General features: G+C 41.6%; 1 protein-coding gene across 1 annotated transcript in view; it reads right to left on the reverse strand.

Moving 5' to 3' along the window:
- thrb (thyroid hormone receptor beta) overlaps window positions 1-20,032 on the reverse strand; it is a 113,425-nt gene that overhangs the window by 73,797 nt on the left and 19,596 nt on the right. The window contains exon 2 of the mRNA XM_007895492.2: window positions 2,071-2,149. The gene's annotated coding sequence lies outside the window, so the exon portion shown is untranslated. The remainder of the gene's footprint in view (window positions 1-2,070; window positions 2,150-20,032) is intronic.

Consider the following 20,032-nt stretch of genomic DNA (forward strand, 5'->3'; position numbering starts at 1 on the left):
GGGTGAGTGCATTCATTTATCAGCCCTCTTCCTTGTTGCCCTATTGATAGGCTTCAAAGACTGAGCTGGTTGTATTGCTGACATCAATCATCAAAGTCATAAACTACATAAGCTTTTACAAAGCTGCTCTCAACTCCAATATTAATATATGAATATCAATTTTCAAGTTAATATAAACTGTCATACATTTATTTCTATGGTTCTATGGCTAGGGAAGTGTCAGAATGGTTAGTTAGGCTGGTATAGTGTTACAAAAATAATAAATAAAACAGATACAATGTAGGAGAAGGGTTGGGTGAGAAAATTATCATTGGTTCTTCAAGAGCTCGACACAGCAATTGATGGGCCACACACGCCTAATAATAATCCCTCAAAAAAAAACAATAATAAATTGGTCATTTTCAATCCATGACTGTTTGTGGAACGTTGCTGTGCGCAATTGGCTGCCGCGTTCTCCCACAAATATATACAGTCAATTCACTTTACAGTATATTCTGTGAAGCGCTTTGGGACGTCTAGAAGACGTGAAAAGCGCTATATCAAATGCAAGGATTATTATTATTATTATTATTAGACGTTGCTAACAGGAAGCCTTGAGAGATGCGATATCCAAGGTTCTGCAATACCTCAAAGCAACAGAAAGAGGAGCGTCGACATAACAGAATTAGATAGTGGGTAGTTAGTACTCTACAGTCTGCACCCTTCACAGAACCTGTGTTCAACAATTCAGAAGGTCTGAAATCAGAGCCAAATGCACCTGAATTAGTCCCTGAACCAAGACAAGAAGATTCTTCAAAGGATGTTGTACTAAAAGCTAGATTGAGTTGTTATCTACCCCCAACCCAACCCAGCTCGGAGTCAGACTCCCCCAGTGTTAAACACTCTGCGACTCTACCCTGCGTAGAGGGCGCTATATAAGTGTTGGACAGTAAAAGAGTTCTTTGGCTTTAGAACTAATTAGCAACTCTTATAAAGTGCTGCCTATTGGAGCACTGTATACTTTTGTACTTTAATATTATGTGTTCAATGTTGGTAGTAGTTTATAGATTAACAAGCAGAGTAGCCACAAGCTAAATTCCAAATTCTTTTGCTAAAATAAAATTTAAACATTTCATTTACAAGTACTTAAGTAGTCTGTATTTTTATACTAAAGGAAAAGTACAAGACATGCCAGAGTGTTACAATTTGTCTTACAATTAAAGAAATTGTATGAATTGAGTGAAGAGATAAATAAAAATGTAGCAAAGAGCACACTTTGTTTTCCCTGATGCTGTCTAGGCGAAGGTCCAAATTTATACACATATAAAATTTAATTTGTTTTCTTTGCCAGGAAACATGTAAGGAGCCAAGTTGGTCTCAAGCAAATCAAACATCTGTGTCCAGATAAATCACTTTCAAATTGATAAGAAGCCATGAAATAGAATGCAGAAAATATAAGCACAACAGGCTTTATGTGTTGATGAAAAAGGGTGACGTGATGTTTTTGTTAACAATTATCATTCAAAATAAGAAATATGAATGAAATATCTGTCCCCCATTTTGACCTAGCTCCCCTAACAACTACCCTCCACCTCCTTCCCTTCAGCAAATTTTAAATTCATGCTTTCCTTAGTACCCGGTGACATCAGTTTGTGCAGGAGTCTTTCTTGATACTTTGTCAAATGCCATTTGGAAGTCAAGGTCTGCTACATCGTAAAGTTTTCCATAGTCAATTTGGGGTGTCAGAATGTCTACGTGATTGGTCAGCTACTTGGCGCCAACATGCAAGTGGACGAAATAAAGACAACTATCAAAGTTGGAAAACAAGTCAATTCATGTCACTTGAAGACCTACCAGCTGCCAATTACAACAGAAATCTTAGGGCCAAAGTGATGGCTTATGCAAAAAAATAGCTGTGGGAGTTCCTGGTAAAGAAGGTCAGAAATACATTTTAAAAATATTCATAAAGCAACATAAGGGAACCAATGTAGGAAGACAGTGTAAGTAGATTACCTTTCAAACATTGATGTTGTTGGCACTATATCAAAATACAAGAATTAACATTATATTAAATAAGGAAAAGTCACTCACCTATAAAACGCTTTCAGCAAATGCAGATCATATGCCAGACCTTAAAAGTTCACACCAAAGCGTTTTTTTCTGATTTCATCTATTATTAAGCAGAGGAATATATTTGAACTCAACCGTACAAAATATTAAATTACTGATGGAAAAGACTAAAATTACTCATGCAGAAGACTAAAACCATTGACCTATTCTCTACAGTAAATCTTTCGAAAAATAGACAAAACACTCAAGTGCAGTGAACTTTGTAATGGCTTATCTGTCTCTGTGGCCTTGTCTGTAACGTTGCACATCTCCATTTTTATCAAGAGCTTGGTAATATACTTATAAGTATAAAATATGCTATTTAGCACAGAGTGGAATATGAAACAGTTGCAAGTGTACAGATAGAGGGTAAGTCGTAGCAAACAGTAAGATTATATTTAACAATTTCAGTCAATCAACTAATTCATTCACAGTGAAGTTTTGTACAAAGAATGGTCAATCCAAGGGTCACTACAGCTGAAGAAAAAAAAGTACTTGCTTTTATAGCACTTAGCAATGTCAAAAACATCTCATTAGATGAACGGCAAACAAATTTCCCCTCGTCAAAACTGCATAGGGATTAAGCCATACTGTGTACATTTCTGTACCAGTGCATTGTGAAAAATCTTGAACACATTTTTAAAAAATTAATAAGCCATTAATAGTCAAACACAGTAGTTCAAATGTGTCAAGGCTTTTCAAGCAAGTACGATTTGTTTAAGATTCCACTCAACAGGAAACAACCGCCCACACAACCACAAATTATATGAAATGTCAGAATGAATATCATTAATTCGGTTTTTAGAAATTCATAAATTCTCCAAGTGAATAGAAGCTACATAGTTAACTAAGACAAAACATGTGGCCTAGCAACATTTTCTGTACCAGTAACTACACAAACTAACCTTCCTAAAAGATGTAGTAAAATAGATATGAAAGTCCCGAAGAGAAGGAAAAACACACATACAGAAACCCTCCGCATTTCCCCCACCCAAAATAAGGGCCCATCACAGATATAAAAATCTTCTTGCTCATTATAAGGCTACCATCATAGGAGGCACTCGTGCATGAGATGCATATCCGACACGATCAGTGCCCAACATTTGTTTGAAAGGGAAAAAAGTCAAATCATTTACTCTCTGCACCAATATTTCTGAAAAAATCATTTATACTTTCCATTCCACGTCAAACAGAATCGGGACCAAATACATACCATGGTGTGTTGTGCAATCAAGTAATATTATGATTACTTGATTGCACAACAGTGCAATCTGATAAACAGACTGATATAACAGTCAGTTCAAAGTTGCTGAGCCATCCAACGAATTGCCTGAGAACTCTCACCACAGTTTTACACTGTGCAGCTGTGAATTGCTCTATTCCTGAAACCACCTCTAAATAGTGCCAGGAGTCAGGCTCCAGTTTGATTCTTGTTTTCTAAGCCTCCCTTTAATATTTCATGTTTGATGGCGCATCACAGCCTAAATCACAGCAATTGCCAAGCATAGGAAAAACAGAAGGCCATTCAGCCAATTCCACACATTTATTAGACCTCAACACTTTTTAATACTAGTGCCCTGCTCTTATGCCACAATATTTAATACCTCTGCTAATGCAGTACTAATGCATAAGCAGAGGTATTAAACACCACATCTTGGAGGCCTGTTGATCAGTGGTTAGAGCACTCGCCTTGCAAGCGAGACACCTGGGTTCAATTCTAGGCAGGACGAAACCTTGGGCAAGTTTCCTTACTCCACACACCTAATAATAATCCCTCCAAAACAAAACAATAATAAATTGGTCATTTTCAATCCATGACTGTTTGTGGGACACTGCTGTGCGCAATTTCGCCCACAAATATAGTCTATTCTGTGAAGCGCTTTGAGACGTCGAGAAAACGTGAAAAGCTCTATATCAAATGGAAGGATTATTATTATTATTATAAGTGTCAGCTTAGACTATTTGAGTTCAACCTCCTGATGCAAGACCTGAAACCACAACTTTCTGACTCAGAAGCGAGAACGCTACCATCTGAGCCAGGCTGGGAGATTGTTGGCCAGGAGATTGGAGAAACTCCCTTCTCTTTTTGAAAAGGGATCTTTAACGTCCATTTGAACAGGCAGGTTTAGATTCCCAATATCAAATGATTGGTTTGGATGAAGAAAGCCCTTTGGTCCATCTGATTGCTACCTTCCAGAATACCGATCCTACTGTCTTTCCATCGCATCATCAAGTTGCTTCTAAATGAGGCCAGTATCCTGCCCTCAACCACCTTCATGGCAACCTGTTCCAGTCATTAATTACCCTCAGAGTAAAGAAAAACATGCTGATATCTTTCTTGAATGTGCCATTTGCAACTCTACACCCACATCCTCTGGTTCCACTGTGTTGGTTCATCCTGAAGAATCCTCTAGAATAATATTCCGAGAAGCTTTGGAAGTGGATTTGAATATTTTGTTTAACATTTTAATAAGATTTGCATAGCTAGAATTGTACTGCCGAGATTAAATTCCAAATGTAATTTTATTTTCTCTATGTTGGAATGTAAGCCATTTTGATAAAAACACATCAATTACATCTGGATTAAATCTGTACTCAGCGGTCTTCCCATTGGCTGAGTTGATCCATTAAGAAACTGAGCTACACAAACTCGGAAGGTCCCAGATCACTGGTTTATTCAGCTAGAAAATACATGGGCTGCTACAAGTAGCTTGAATGCTATGGCTTGAAGAGTGCAAAATCAATCAATCCCACTCCTGATCAGTATTCATTGCTGCCCTAATAATAATAATAATTCTTGGATTTGATATAGTGCCTTATCAAGTCTTTCAGATGTCTCAAAACGCTTCACAGAATATACTGTAAAATAAATTGACTACATATATTGTGGGTGAAACGCGGCAGCCAATTGCACACAGCAGTGTCCCACAAACAATCGTGGATTGAGGAACCAATTTTTTTTTAAGGAATTATTACCACCGGAAAAGCAATCTGCCAATTGACTAACAACCCTGAGATAAACAGAGGCCTGCGGAGTAAAGAACAGTGGGCACTATATAGAATAGCTAAGAATAAGTTAGACATTGTAATAAGTTTCAACACTTCTGGATTAAGTGGAGAGGAGGAATCAGCCACGATGGGTCCCACTCCTGATCTCTATCCAAACAGTTTTGATGAAAGGCACTTAATATGAACAGGATCGAGTATCCCTGTAATGGTCCACAGTTGAATAGACTTGGCCAACCCATACATGATGAGTAACCTTTTGGGCACGGTCCCAGATCACAGCTGTCGAACCACATCAGGGGAGGGGAGGAGAGAAATTGTAACTATAAATCATTAGTACCTTGTGTGAAATCTAGCAATAACAATCTTCAAATTAAAAGCTGCAGTATTTCAAGAACATTTTGTAGATCAGAAAAAGTGTACTTTTGACCTGTTATGTAACAGCAACAGTGGCAGGGGATTTAGGGGAAGCAGGTAAATTCAAGGGCATTATCCTGATTTATTTTGACACTTAAGCTCAGCTTTTGAAACAGATTGTTTTTCCTGCAATGGAATCATCCCCAAATCATTCTTTGCACATTCTCATGCTAAAACTGTTAATCTACAGAACAGTGCAGAGCGTGAAAGGGGGCGGGGGTTGTAAGAGAGTTGCTGCTCCAAGGCATAATTCTTTGCTGACTCTCAGCCTCTACCAGGGATAAATTGATACAGAATTTAAAGTTGGAAATGCTTCATCTGGATGCAATTAGAACTAAATTCTCAGAATTCATCACCAGTGCCAATATTTACAACAATCCCCCAAATGAAAATGGTCAACCATTTCATGGCTATTTGTGAGACATTGCTGTGCGCAAACTGGCTGTCGCATTCGCCTATAAAATACAGTCACAGGTATGTATTCTGTTGTAAACATTGACCTAAGTGGTAAAAAGCTGTATGCACATCGCAAGAGATTTAATATTTTCCTGCATTTTGGAGTAGCTATTTTACATAAACATAATGTGTCAAATCAATATTTTACCATATCTCCATTCAGATATGCCGAACTCTGCCACTGAACAGCAGGGTATGACAATGTTGATGCTCCTTTACCTCACTTTCAAAGATGCAGTGTTGATCCTCAATGGCAGATTTGATATAATCATTGCCCACATGAAAAGGAATCACACAGAAAAGTAAGATCCCAGATTCAATCCCTGGGTCTGTATTTAAATTTTTTTTTGGTCAGCTGGGTGTCTGACACATACAGGCTGAAATTTCCATGCATCCCACCTATACATGGAAATTTCAGAGACAGATTGTTGGAATGGAACGTGCACTCTCTCCCTCGAGGGATGCATCCCGCTAACCTGATTGGGACGTTCTTCCAACGTGAAAGTGCTATACAAATGTTATTTTGTTGTTGTTGTCATTCAGGAAAGTATTAGGTGCAGGTCGGCAAGAACCAAGGCTTGGCGACCCCAGAGTGTGAGTTGGGGCACTGCTGGAGTCGAACCAGCTCAAACCGCAAAACTTGCCATTAATATTGCTGTCCAGCAAGCATTCCTGCTGCTTGTCCAGCCAGGACAACTCAACCAGTCAGGGCTTTGGCTGCAGGGTTAACAACAACAAAATTACATTTGTAAAGCGCCTTTCACGTCCGGAGGTTGTCCCAAGGCGCTGGACAGACAGAGTTTCAGACCCGAGCTGAGGGTCAGGGTGGGGGAGGGTGGAGGGTAGGGGGGGAAGCAGGGAGATTGAAAGCACGGTCAAAGAGGAGGGTCTTGAAGGAGGCAAGGGAGTGGGCGAGGTGGAGGGACTGCGGGATGGAGTTCTAGAGGGTGGGGGCAGAGTGGTGGAAGGCCCGCCCGCCGATAGTGAGGCCAGCGAGGCGGGGGATGTGAGGCAGGCCAGAGCCCGCTGAGCGGAGGGAGCGAACAGGATGGTAGGGGTTTAGGAGATCGGAGAGGTAGGGGGGAGCAAGACCATGGAGGCTTTGAAGGTGAAGACCAGGGTCTTGAACTGTATCCTCCGGGTGATGGGAAGCCAGTGGAGGGCAAGGATGGGGTATAGGGTCACAGAGCCTAGTGCGGGAGGGAGGAGTTGTGGAGGCTGACCAGCAGTGAGGTTGCATAGTCGAGCCTTGACGTAATGAAGGCGTGTATGAGGGTTTCGGAGGCCTGGGGTGTGAGACAGCGTCGGAGCCGGGCGACATTGTGGAGGTGGGGGAAGGCAGAGCAGGTCATTGTGCGAATGTGGAGTAGAAAGGATAGTTGAGGGTTGAATGAGACCTAAGGTTCCGGACTTGCTTAACAAGGTGGAGGGTGCAACCATGGATGGTGATACTGTCAACGCCTGAGGTGAGGAGGCGCTGACGGGAGCCAATCAGGAGAGCCTCGGTCTTGTTGATGTTCAACTGAAGAAAGTTAGCTCTCATCCAGGACTTGATGTATGACAGACATTCTGTCAGGACAGCAGTGGTCCTGGAGTTAAGGGTGGAAGCAGAGAGGTAGAGTTGGGTGTCATCCACATACATGTGGAAGTTGACCCCTTGTCTGCGGATGATGTCACTAAGGGGGAGCATATAGATGTTGAATAGGAGGGGACCAAGGACAGAGCCCTGAGGAACGCTGCATGAGACGGTTCGGGGGCTAGAGGAGAAGCCATTTGAGGAGATGACGTGCAGGCAGTGTGAGAGGTACGATCTGAACCAATCAAGGACAGGAACTGAGTGGGATGACTTCCTGCCCCCGGTGACTCGTCTGTCCTTGCAGGTCCTGCCGATGAGCCAGACTAGCTGTGCTGTCATCAGCAGTGCCCTGGAATACAGCGGACCCGCCTGGCTTAGGAGCCGGAGTAGAGACCCCCAGAGGGCTGGCTCGATTCCGACATTCCATTGCCAGTTCAGCTCCAAGGAGACCCTGCTTTACCTCCCCCCCAGGAGGATAGTCACTAGTTGGTCGTTTGACATCTGACAAGATGGGTTTAAGCCCTCACCAGGTGGATGGTAGGTACAAGGAACTCCCTGCGAGCTTCCCAGTGGGCAATACATTCCTATCTGCAGCTCTGGCCCACGTCGCTTCCCATTGAGCGATGGTTCCACCAATTGCAGGGTCATTGAATAGTGATTAAGAAATCCCTTTATCTAGTTTATCTAATGGTTTTCCTATTCACTATTCAGTGACCCATGGTGAGATCAGGCAACAAGAGGGCTTGAGTTTCACACAAGACTGATCACTGAGGGAAGGTGCATGGAATCCATTGAACATTACATGTGATATATCATAATAATAATAATAATAATCCTTGCATTTGATATAGCGCTTTTCACGTCGGGAGGACGTCCCAAAGCGCTTCACAGAACACACTGTAAAGTGAATTGACTATATATTTGTGGGCGAACGCGGCAGCCAATTGCGCACAGCAATGTCCCACAAACAGTCGTAGATTGGAAATGACCAATTTATTATTGTTTTGGTTTTGGAGGGATTATTATTAGGCGTGTGGAGTAAGGAAACTTGCCCAAGGTTTCGCCCTGACTGGAATTGAACTCAGGTCTCTCGCTTGCAAAGCGAGTGCTCTAACCACTGAGCTACAGGACTCCACATCTTGTACATCTTGTACATCATCTTGTACATCTACTACTAGTATTGCCAGTTTGTATTATATCTGGTATCACTTTCTTTTGAGCATTTAACTAGGATGAGGAAACTCTGAGGCTTGGGGGGCACAGCTGTGAGAAGGTGTTACCTTGGCTCTTGGCAACCCATGCCTAATAGTTTCTGCAACTAGGTAAGCAGGATGTGTCTCTCCAGCGAGGGGGTGCGCATTTGGTTCCAACAATCTATCTCTTGCATGTCCATGTGCAGTTGGGATGCATGGAGTTCTCAGCTTGGTTTGGATATTCTTAAGCATGGTGATGGGTTTACACACGGTCATACATCCCACTGATCAAAAAAGCATCTTTCGGCCATTTAACTTGTTCCCTAAAACAATTAGGTGTCAACCTGGCTGAATTGGTAGAACTCTGTTTTTAGGTTAAGCAATAATAAAACGTTAGAATTTTAAATCCATGTGCTTCATTCTTCAAGATAAATTTGCTTGCCGAGTGTCAGCTTGGCTCAGTTAGTAGCCTTCCACTACAGTATTGGGGGAGCACTGTTGCTTTGTCAGCTATTTAAATAGAAACCCGGTTGTTAGTCGATTGGCAAATTGCTTTTCTGGGGGTAATAATTCCTTCAAAAATAACAATTATAAATTGGTCACTTTAATCTATGACTGTTTCTGGGACACTGCTGTGCGCAATTGGCTGCCGTGGTTCGCCCACAAAATATACAGTCATTTCACTTTACAGTATATTCTGTTGAGACGTCTCGAAGACATGGTAAGGCGCTACATCAAATGCAAGGATTATTATATTTAGAATTTCCAAGTAACTTTTAAGGACTTGTACCATCCCTTGAATGAGAAGTTAAACCGAGGTCCCGCTTGCCTGTTCAGGTGGACATTAAAGATCCCATTTAACAACTTGAAAAGGGAAGGGAGTTTCTTCTGGTATCCAGGCCAACAATCTGCCAAATAATATTGGTCATTCACTTCATGACCATTTGTGGAACATTGCTGTGCTGCTTTTGTCTACACAATCACTTTACAGTAGTTTAACAATAAATATGAAGTGCTTTAAGATGTCTCGACAACATCATAAAGCACTATATCAAATGCCAGGATGGTTATTACATTACTATAAAATATCAAATCCAACATCAAGATTAAAAGAGCAGAAGAGAAGGGTGTTTTTCTTGATGTCCTGGCCAACAATCCCCAGATAAAATTTGTCATTCACTTCATGGCTGTTTGTGGGACACTGCTGTTGGCTGCCACATTCGCCTACAAATAAACAGTCAGTGGACTTTACAGAAATCTTGAAAAGTGCTTTCCGATAGTCTTGATGTTATAGGTTCTATATCAAATACAATGTTTTTTTATTAAATTGCTGTTGGACACAATACGAAGCGACTCCAGATCTGCCTCTGGCAGCACAAACACTATGCCTGATTTAAATTCTTGAATTGCTGCTGACTTTGGACATTCTGTCAGCAGCAAGAGTAATGTAAGGGTTCTTTTGGCAGACAAGACCGACTGCATTCCCCCTTCGCACACAGAAACAGAGAAGGGAAAAAAGGAAAAGAGAATGAAAAGCTGAATTCTTTAGTTATTTTTAACATAAGCACAGGAGCAAATGCCTCCCAGCGTTTTAAGTAGACGCTAAGATAGATACGGTGGTGAATAAATGAACTAAGGGGTAGAATACAGAAAAGACTCTTTCTTTCAGATTGAAAGCGAACTTGTTTGCATGCCGTGGATAGGGCTGACTTGTTTTCGCACTTTGTGAAATAGGCACACTGCCATCAATCCTTGTGTCATGCTGAACCAGCTACAGTACTATATCTTGGGGGGTGTGGGGACTGGAAGTGTGAAACAAATAGCAAGGCATAAATGCAAAATTTGCTTTTATGCCTTGCTATTTGGGATAAAGATTAACACTTTATATGGCTAGAAAAAGTAAACTTTTAACAACACTTTTACGTTAAAATAATCTATACATTTGCATTTTGTTGATATGCAAATGCAAGAATTATTAATTTAATGTGATAGTGTTGTAAAATGTTTACTTTTTCTAGCTAAATAAAGTGTTAATCTGACTCACATATCTAAATATCTTAAAGCATATCTCAAGTTATTGCATCAAATGCTGTGGCGTTTTTTGAAGGCAGTTGGTCCCCTACTTCCCTATGCAATAAATATATATATTATGTATTATGCTCATTTGTATCGGGACTAAAAATTATATTGGCAAATACTATTAAGCACTTCGTTCACCAGTACTCAAATAAACAGTCACTAAACTGACCAGTAAATCCTGTGAAGCGCTTTGAGACATCCTCCCGACCAAATGCATGGATTATTATTATAAATTGTATTGTGGAGTGGTGTTGATTATGTATTTTGTGGGCAGTCAGTTTTCACACAGTAATGCCCACAACCAGCCATGGAATGAATGACTAGTTTCTTTTAATTGGGGGATTTTTGGCCAGGACACCAGGAGAAACTCCCTTCTCTAATATGAAGAGTGCCATGGGATCTGTAATATCCACCTGAACAGGCATAATGGGCTTCAATTTAACGTCTCAATCAAAGGGTGGAACTACCAAAAATGCAACATACCCCGAGCACTCTTTTGAAGGGTCATCTTAGATCATGTGATTCCAAGACTCAATGTGGGGCTTAAATCTTCTGATTCAGAAAGGAGAGTGCTTGGGCATCAGTAGTAATTTTTTTGGTCAGCCGGGTGTCTGACACATTTCTGTTTGAAACCCATCACCGTGATTAAGAGTATCCAAACCAAGCTGAGAATTCCATGCATCCCACCTCCACATGGAAATTCCAGAGACAGACTGTTGGAATGGAATGCGCACTCTCTCCCTGGAGGGACCCATCCTGCTTACCTAATTCCAGAAAATATTAGGCACATGTTGACAAGAGCCAAGGCTTGGGGACCCCAGAGAGTGTGTTGGGGTACTGCTGGAGTCCAACCAACTAAAACCGCATAGCTTGCCATTGACATTGCTGTCTGACAAGCTTTCCCGCTGCTTGTCTGACTAGAAACACCCTGTGATTACGGCTTTGGCTTGAAGGGTTAACAGGAGCTAAGTGGGATGACTCCCTGGCCCGAGGGATTGGTCTGCCCTTCCAGATCCTGCTGATCAGCCAGGCTGGCTATGCTGTCATCAGCAGTGCCCTGGAATACTGTGGACCCACCTGACTCAGAAACCGGACTACTGAGACGGCCACAGAGCGCTGGCTCAATTCCGACAATCCTTTACCAAGCATGTCACCTTGCAGCCAGTTCAACTCCAAGGAGACCCCACTTACCTCCCCCCCAAGGAGGATAGTCACCATCAGTAGTAAAAGGAGGAGAAAAGGATCATTTTAGCCTATTTAGCTAAGTCTCAAAGCTTGAAAAATCCACAGAATTCTCTATCATGTCTCACCGTTTCTTAACAATCAGTTCAACTCCGTCTTGAATTAGTCAACCTATTCACTTTCACCGTCTCTCTAGGCAGTCTGATTCACACTTCCATCAGACGGTGTAAATTAGTTAAATCTAATCGGTCTGCTGCCTCCTCCTTCTGTGGCAAAGGCTCTTCTTCACATTTGCTATTCTGTCTTTACTGCTTTGTACACTGTGCTGATGGTTTCAGGGACCCAGTTTCAGTAGTATCCTTTTGTCCCTCTCCTGGGTGGTATTTGGTTGACCACAGTTTATATTATAATCACTTCTTTAATTCCCATTTGACTCCCATTCTGTGCTGAGCTAGCTCTTCTCCCCTGTGGCTGTGGGGTTCTTACAGTTAAGTATTTAATACAATACTTAACGATAGGAACTGCAGAGTTCTTAAGAAAGAATTGAAGCTCTCTTACCTTTAATTGCTATGCTAAAAATAGGGATTGCACAATTTGTTTTACAATACTCAATAGTGATACCATTTTGTCAGAATAGCCAAATGATTTATTTTCTTGCTTTCTTCCTATTGTTGCATTGCTTTTAACACAGCAATATAGTGTTTTTGCTTTGCAGCTTTTCCATTATTATGAACAGAAAGTGCATTTAAGACTGGCCAAGTGAAGGTAATGAGGGATAACTGGTCCTGCATTTATGGTGAACAAAGAGTTTCAGTGCATTTATATGTAATTTTCAACACTGGGTTAAGTGCAGCGAAATGCATAGTTAGCTCTCAATAAGTGATTTAGCTACGATGAGAGGATGGGTACACTTGGGTTATATTCCTCAGTAGGGTGGTCCAGGGTGACTTACATTTGTATAGGGAGAACATCCCAAGGTGCTGGACAGTTAGGGATTTGGACTCGAGCTAGGGGTTGGGATCTAGAGAGGCAAAAAGCAGGGAGGTTAGAGCTAGGAGGGTCAAAGAGGAGGGTCTTGATACAAACCTTGAAGGAAGTAAGGGAGTTAGCGATGCAAAGGGACTGTGTGATGGAGTTCCAAAGGGTGGGGCAGAGAGGCTGAAGGCTCAATCACCGATGGTGGTGAGGGCCGGGTGGCGGGTGTGGAGCAGGCTGAGCGGAGGGAGCAGACAGGTCGATATGGAGTTAGCAGGTCACAGGGGTAAGGAGGAGCAAGGCCGTGGAGGGCTTTGAAAGTGAGGATTTTGAACTCTGTACTCTGGAGGGTGGGGAGTCAATAGAGATAGGCGAGGGTTGGGGTGATAGGGTCACGGAGCTTGCTGCGGGAGCGGATACAAGCTAAAGAGTTCTGGATGACTTGCAGTTTGTGGAGGGAAGAGTTGGGAAGTCAGACAAGCAGGGAGTTGGTGTAGTCAAGGCTGGACGTGATGAATGTATGGATGAAGATCTCGGCGGCCTGAGGGGAGAGACAGTGGTGGATCCGGGCGATGTTGCGGAGATGGGGGAAGGCAGAGTTGGTCATGGCATGGATGTGGGGTAGAAAGGATAGTTGAGGGTCAAACAAGACCCCAAGGTTCTAGACTGACTCAGTGAGGTGGAGTGTGCAACCATGGATGGTGATGCTGTCAGTGCCTGAGGTGAGGAGGCGCTGACGGGAGCCAATCAGGAGAGCCTCGGTCTGGTTGATGTTCAACTGTAGAAAGTTAGCTCTCATCCAGGACTTGATGTCTGACAGACAATCAGTCAGGACAGCAGTGGTCCTGGAGTCGAGGGTGGAGGCAGAGAGATAGAGTTAGCTGTTATCTGCATACATGTGGAAGTTGACCACATGTCTGCAGTTGATGTCACAAGAGGGCAAGTTAGATAGATAAATATTTGGGAGTAAGAGTATTGAGGAGAATGGCGTAATGACAGGGTATATGGGATTAAAAGCTCTGCTATGATCTAATAAACCAATGGAGCAAGCACAGTGAGGAGATGGCGTCCTCCTTTTCCTACGTCCCCAAATTTTGTGAAACTGTAGCCGTTGGTGAGAAACAGGGAGAAAATGAGGGAAAATAGTACTCAATGAGATCATGCAACAAAATGCATTCTCTGTAATCTGTTTATTTTTAAGTCACTTTACAGTTGAGTATCTTTTCAGTTTGTACCTTCTGGAGTAACATAGAGATATGGGCCTATTAAATGCAAAGTTGTTAAACTTTACAGTAAAGTGCAAGGATTATTATCCTATTGTAACTTCTGTCCTAATGTATAATCTGCGACTTAATGCAGCGTTATTTGGTCTACCGTCTAACTAAATGTGTGTGTCACTCTTGCCTGAGTCAGAAGGTTGTAGGTTCAAGTCCCACATAGGGTAAGATATGTTGTATTGTCAGTTCATGTGAGTGGCATTGAGAGTATTATGAAATTCGAGTCATAATAATTTGAACTGGAGCCAATGACTCACACCTCCAAGTATCCAAATCAAGTTCAATTGTTAAGTAATAAAGTGCTGTTCTAAACAAAAATATGAGATGAAAAAGATTTGCCAATATCAGTTGCAAGCACTTGCATTGGTAGAAAAGAACTCAAGGTTGTTAATGTTTTAATTGTGTGGATGGAAGACTGGGATCAGTATGGATCTAGTTCTGGGGAATGAAGTAGGGTAAGTGTAGCAGGTTTCAGTGGGAGAGCATCTGGGCAATAGTGATCATAACATCATTAGATTCAGAGTGCATATGGAACGAGACAAGGAACCATATAAGGTGAAGATATTCAACTGGAAGAGGGCAAATTTCAGTGAGTTAAAAAGGGACCTAGCCAAGGTGGACTGGAAAGAAAGATTGGCAGGTAAAACAACTAAAGAACAGTGGGAAGTCTTCAAGGATGAGATAGCTCGGGGACAGAACAAATACATTCCCACAAAAGGGAAAAGTAGGGCTTCCAAACCTCCCTGGATGACGAAGGAAATTGTATCTAGAATGAAGCAGAAAAAGGAGGCGTATGACAGGTGTCAAACCCAAGATACAGAAGACAACCAAATAGAATATAGGAAATGCAGAAGAGGTTTGAAAAAGGAAATAAGAGGGGCAAAAAAATTATACGAAAAAAGGTTAGTAGGTAACATTAAAGGGAATTCTAAAATATTTTACAAGCATATCAAGAATAAAAGGCCAGTCAAAGGTAGGGTGGGGACAATTAAGGACCAAGGGGGAAATCTTATTGTGGAGGCAGAGGGTATGGCTGATGTGCTGAATGAGTACTTTGCATCTGTCTTCACAAAAGAAGTGGATGCACCGGAGGAGAGGGTAGAGGAAATGGATAGAATAAGTATAAACAGAGAGGAAGTACTGAAAAGGTTGACTGCGCTTAAAGTAGATAAGTCACCCGGTCTGGACGGGATGCAACCAAGATTACTATGGGAGGCACGGGTGCAAATAGCGGAGGCTTTGGCTACAATTTTTCAATCATTGTTGGACACAGGAGTGGTGTCAGAGGACTGGAGAATGGCCAATGTGACTCCCTTGTACAAAAAGGAACAGAAGGACAAACCTGGGAACTACAGGCCAGTCAGCCTAACATCAGTAGTGGGGAAACTCCTGGAGACTATAATCCGGGACAGAATAAATCTTCACTTAGAAGAATATGGGTTAATTAGGGACAGCCAACATGGATTTGTTAAAGGCAAATCTTGTCTAACAAATCTAATAGAATTTTTCGATGAGGTAATGGTGAGGGAGGATAAAGGTAGTGCAGTTGATATAGTTTATATGGACCTTCAAAAGGCATTTGACAAAGTGCTACATGAAAGACTTGTAAGAAAGATAGAAGCCCATGGTATAAAAGGGAGAGTGGCAGCATGGATCCAGAACTGGCTGTGAGACAGAAAGCAGAGAGTTGTGGTGAACGGCTGCTTTTCTGACTGGAGGGAAGTGTACAGTGGCATCCCCCAGGGATCAGTATTAGGACCACTGCTCTTCTTAATATACATAAATGATCTGGACTTGGGTATAGCAAGCACCATTTCCAAGTTTGCGGACGACACAAAGTTAGGTAGGGTAGTAAACAGTGAGAAGGATAGTAGTCAACTGCAGGAAGACATAGACAGAAAATGGGCAGACACATGGCAGATAAGTTTCAATATGGAGAAATGCGAGGTAATGCATTTTGGTAGAAAGAATGAGGGGAGGCAATATAGGCTGGTAATACAATCTTAAGGGGGGTAAAAGAACAGAGAGACCTGGGGGTGCAGGCAAATGAATCCTTGAAGGTGGCAGGACAGGTAAAAAGGGCATATGGGATACTAGGCTTTATAAATAGGGGTATAGAGTACAAGAGTCAGGAGGTTATGATTAACCTATATAAAACACTGGTTAGGCCTCAGTTGGAATGCTGCGCCCAGTTCTGGGCACCACACTAGGAAGGATGTTAAGGCATTGGAAAGGCTGCAGAGGAGATTTACGAGGATGGTACCAGGAATGAGGGACCTTGATTATGAGGAAAGACTAGAGAGGCCGGGATTATTCTCATTGGAGCAGAGAAGGTTACGAGGAGACCTAATAGAGGTCTTCAAAATCATGAGGGGATTTGATAGGTTAGAAAGGGAAAAACTGTTTCCACTCGTGAGTGTGTCGGTGACTCGAGGTCACAGATTCGAAATAGTCTCCAAAAGATGCAGATGGGAGGTGAGAATAAATTTTTCAAGCAGCAAGTTGTTCGAATCTGGAACGCATTGCCTGAAAGGGTGGTCGAGGCCGTTTCGATAACTACTTTTAAAAACGCGGTGGATGGGTATTTGAAGAGGAGTTATGGGGTTATGGGGACAAGCCTGGGGAGTGGGATTGAAGTAATTGCTCTATTCAAAGAGTCGGCACAAACTCGATGGGCCGAATGACCTCTTTTTGTGTTGTACGATTCTATGATTCTATGATTCTATCTGCACCAGACATTTCCTAAAACTCTTGATATTGCTTTACATAAGTTTTACAATTCTTCAGACTGTACTTATTAACTAAGCCAAAATGAGTGGGAGCCAAGTGACAGTGTCTGGAGCCCATTGTGGAACACACCAACCACTTCCCCTCCACCCCACCCCCACACACATAGACAACCACACACATAGTTTAAAAGTAATCTGATGATTTCCAAATTATATAGGCTGCAAATGCACATGAGTTTTGAAACTGCAGATAACAAGATGCTCTCTGAAATGCAAACCTGCACAGAGGGTGCTATATAAATGCAAGCAACTTACAAATACAGTTAGCCCGCACACTGGGATGAAAGAACACAGAAGCTTTTTTAAAAAAAAACTTTAGGAATGAGCACATAACAGAATATTGTACTCACAAATAAAGTCAGCCTTGTACTGACCAAAGACCCGCATAAACAAATGTTTAACATGCCAGACTGCTATTCGTCACATGCAGAGTTGACTGTATTAGGTTACCAGGATTTCTTATTGTGTATACATTAAAGAAGGTACTGGATATTGCACGTTAAAACTATTATTTTCGCATGATTGCAAGGGAAGGTGCAAAGAGAAGATTTTCTACAGTAATACCAGTGATGAGCAGATTGACCTTTGAGCAGCAGCTGGAGGAATGGAGTCTAATTTAAATGGAATAGAGAAGGTTGCTTACAAAGATCTTCAAAATTATGAGATATTTTGATAGAAGCAATAGGAAAAAAATATTGGCACTAGTTGGTGGAGTCAGTCTCTTGAGGGCATTAATTTAGAATAGTTACAAGGAAGAGATTATGAGGATTTTTTTTAGTATACAGAATGCTGTGCTGTGTTCAAGGCAGAATTAGTTTTTAAGAGGGAACTATATAAATAACTAAAATTCTTAATTTCCAGGGATATGGGTGGGTGGGGGGGTGGAGATGGTAGATAAATGGAACTGAATGGATTCTTCTTTCAAAAAGCAGACAATAGGCTGAATGGCCTTCTTCTGTGCTATAAAGTTCAATGGTTCTATAACCAATAATCACAAACAATCCAGGGAAAATGAAGTGAGTAATAATTTTGTGCTACAGGTAGGAATTCCTGTTAATGCACCACAAGTGGTGCACTTTCTGCCTATTCTGCGGACCTGTTCTTAAATTAAAACACATTCTGGAACAAGTCATGCGAGGTAGACAGTCAAGTGAGAACTTCAGTTAGCTTGTTGTTTGAATAATTTTCTACTTCGGTTAGTTCTCACATTCCTCGACTGTAAAATCAACAGCAACAACCGAAGAACAAAAAGGTCTTCGCCTTTTATTTTCTTCCATTTTCTGTCCCCTTGAAAAAAATTAGGAATCTACCCCAGGCCTCTGTGAATGTTAATCTAGAATTGACAATAAAGTGGTGAATCATAGAAGCCAAGCTGAACAGCACTCTCGTTTGACTTCCTCTCTGTGGAAAATCATTTGTGTCCACATAATAGCTTCCTGCTCTCTTTTTGAAATAATTTCAATATGCTCGGCCGGAGAACACCAACACACTGCGCCACCTCTGGATTATTATGTGGGACTGGTATTCTGTTAACACAGTCCAACAGGAATAGAGAGATATAGAAGAGGGGAATAGGAGATCTCATGAGGAGTATAATATACAGTCCACAGTAAAATCCAAATATATCGCCCACAAAATGTACAATCAATTCACTTTACAGTATATTCTGTGAAGAGCTTTGATGCACCTCGAAGACGTGATAAGGCGCTATATCAAATGCAAGGATTATTGTTACTATTATTATAATAATAATAAACACAGACATTAATTAGTTGGGTCAAATGACCTGTTTGCATGCCTTATCATTCTATGTAATTTTAAGTATAATATCTGTACAATATCAGGCCAAGAATAAAGCCATATGCCCTGTTTAGTCAAAATGTCAATTTGCTGTTTGTCTTTAAAAACAGTCTTGGTCTGTTAAAATGTATTAGAATGAATATAATTACCGATTTAAAGATTGCTGCTTATTACAGTTGTGATTGGAACCAACCAAGCCCATCCCTTTAGAAAAGGGGTTAATAGTGGAGACCTGTAGCTCAGTGGTTAAAGCACTCGCCTTGCAAGCGAGACACCTGGGTTCAATTCCAGGCAGGGCGAAACCTTGGGCAAGTTTCCTTACTCCACACACCTAATAATAATCACTCCAAAAACAAACAAAAAAAATTGGTCACTTTCAATCCACGACTGTTTGTGGGACACTGCTGTGCGCAATTGGCTGCCATGTTTCGCCCACAAATATACGGTCAATTCACTTTACAGTCTATTCTGTGAAGCGCTTTGAGACATCGAGAAGAAGTGAAAAGCACTATATCAAATGCAAGGATTATCATTATATTATTATATAATGCATTGTCACCCACCATATTTGATGTGTCCATCAATGATGTACAGGTATTAGATGACATTGAGAGGAATGGACCTTGTACTAGAATTATTGCACTTCTATTTGCAAATGGTGTTTGCTGTTGGCAGACTGATCTGGGGATCTTGGGCAATGCATGCAATATCTTGAACATTGACGGGGTCATTCAATGGCACATAATGGTGGATATCCCCAAGTGTGGTATTTATGACTCTGAACAGTTTGAGACAGGACCTTGAAGGTTTTGACCAGAAGATACAAAGAACATTGCCTAGTTTGTTGGTTAATTATAATATTGTGGTAGTGATGGTTGACACCAACCTTTGCTTGGACACTGTCCTGTGAGACCATACTGAAAAGTGGGAAAGGAGTGTTCTGATCATTCTTATCTGTCTTTAGAGACAGTAAGGTCACAATTCAGGTTGGGCTTGTAGCATATAAGATGTACATCCAAACAATTTTCCTTCATTATTCCTAGCAATGGAAGATCAGATTTCAGTCAGTCCTATGTGGTAGGCTGGTTCCTGAGCCAGGTAGTACTCCCAAGACATTGTTGATGGTGAGCCAAGTGGTCTGTTTCATTAGCAGGACTTGAGAAAGAAGACTATTCACTGATGGCTGTGATTCTT

Source organism: Callorhinchus milii, unplaced genomic scaffold, assembly GCF_018977255.1.
Source record: "Callorhinchus milii isolate IMCB2004 unplaced genomic scaffold, IMCB_Cmil_1.0 Scaffold2, whole genome shotgun sequence".
NCBI classification, from domain to species: Eukaryota; Metazoa; Chordata; class Chondrichthyes; order Chimaeriformes; family Callorhinchidae; genus Callorhinchus; species Callorhinchus milii.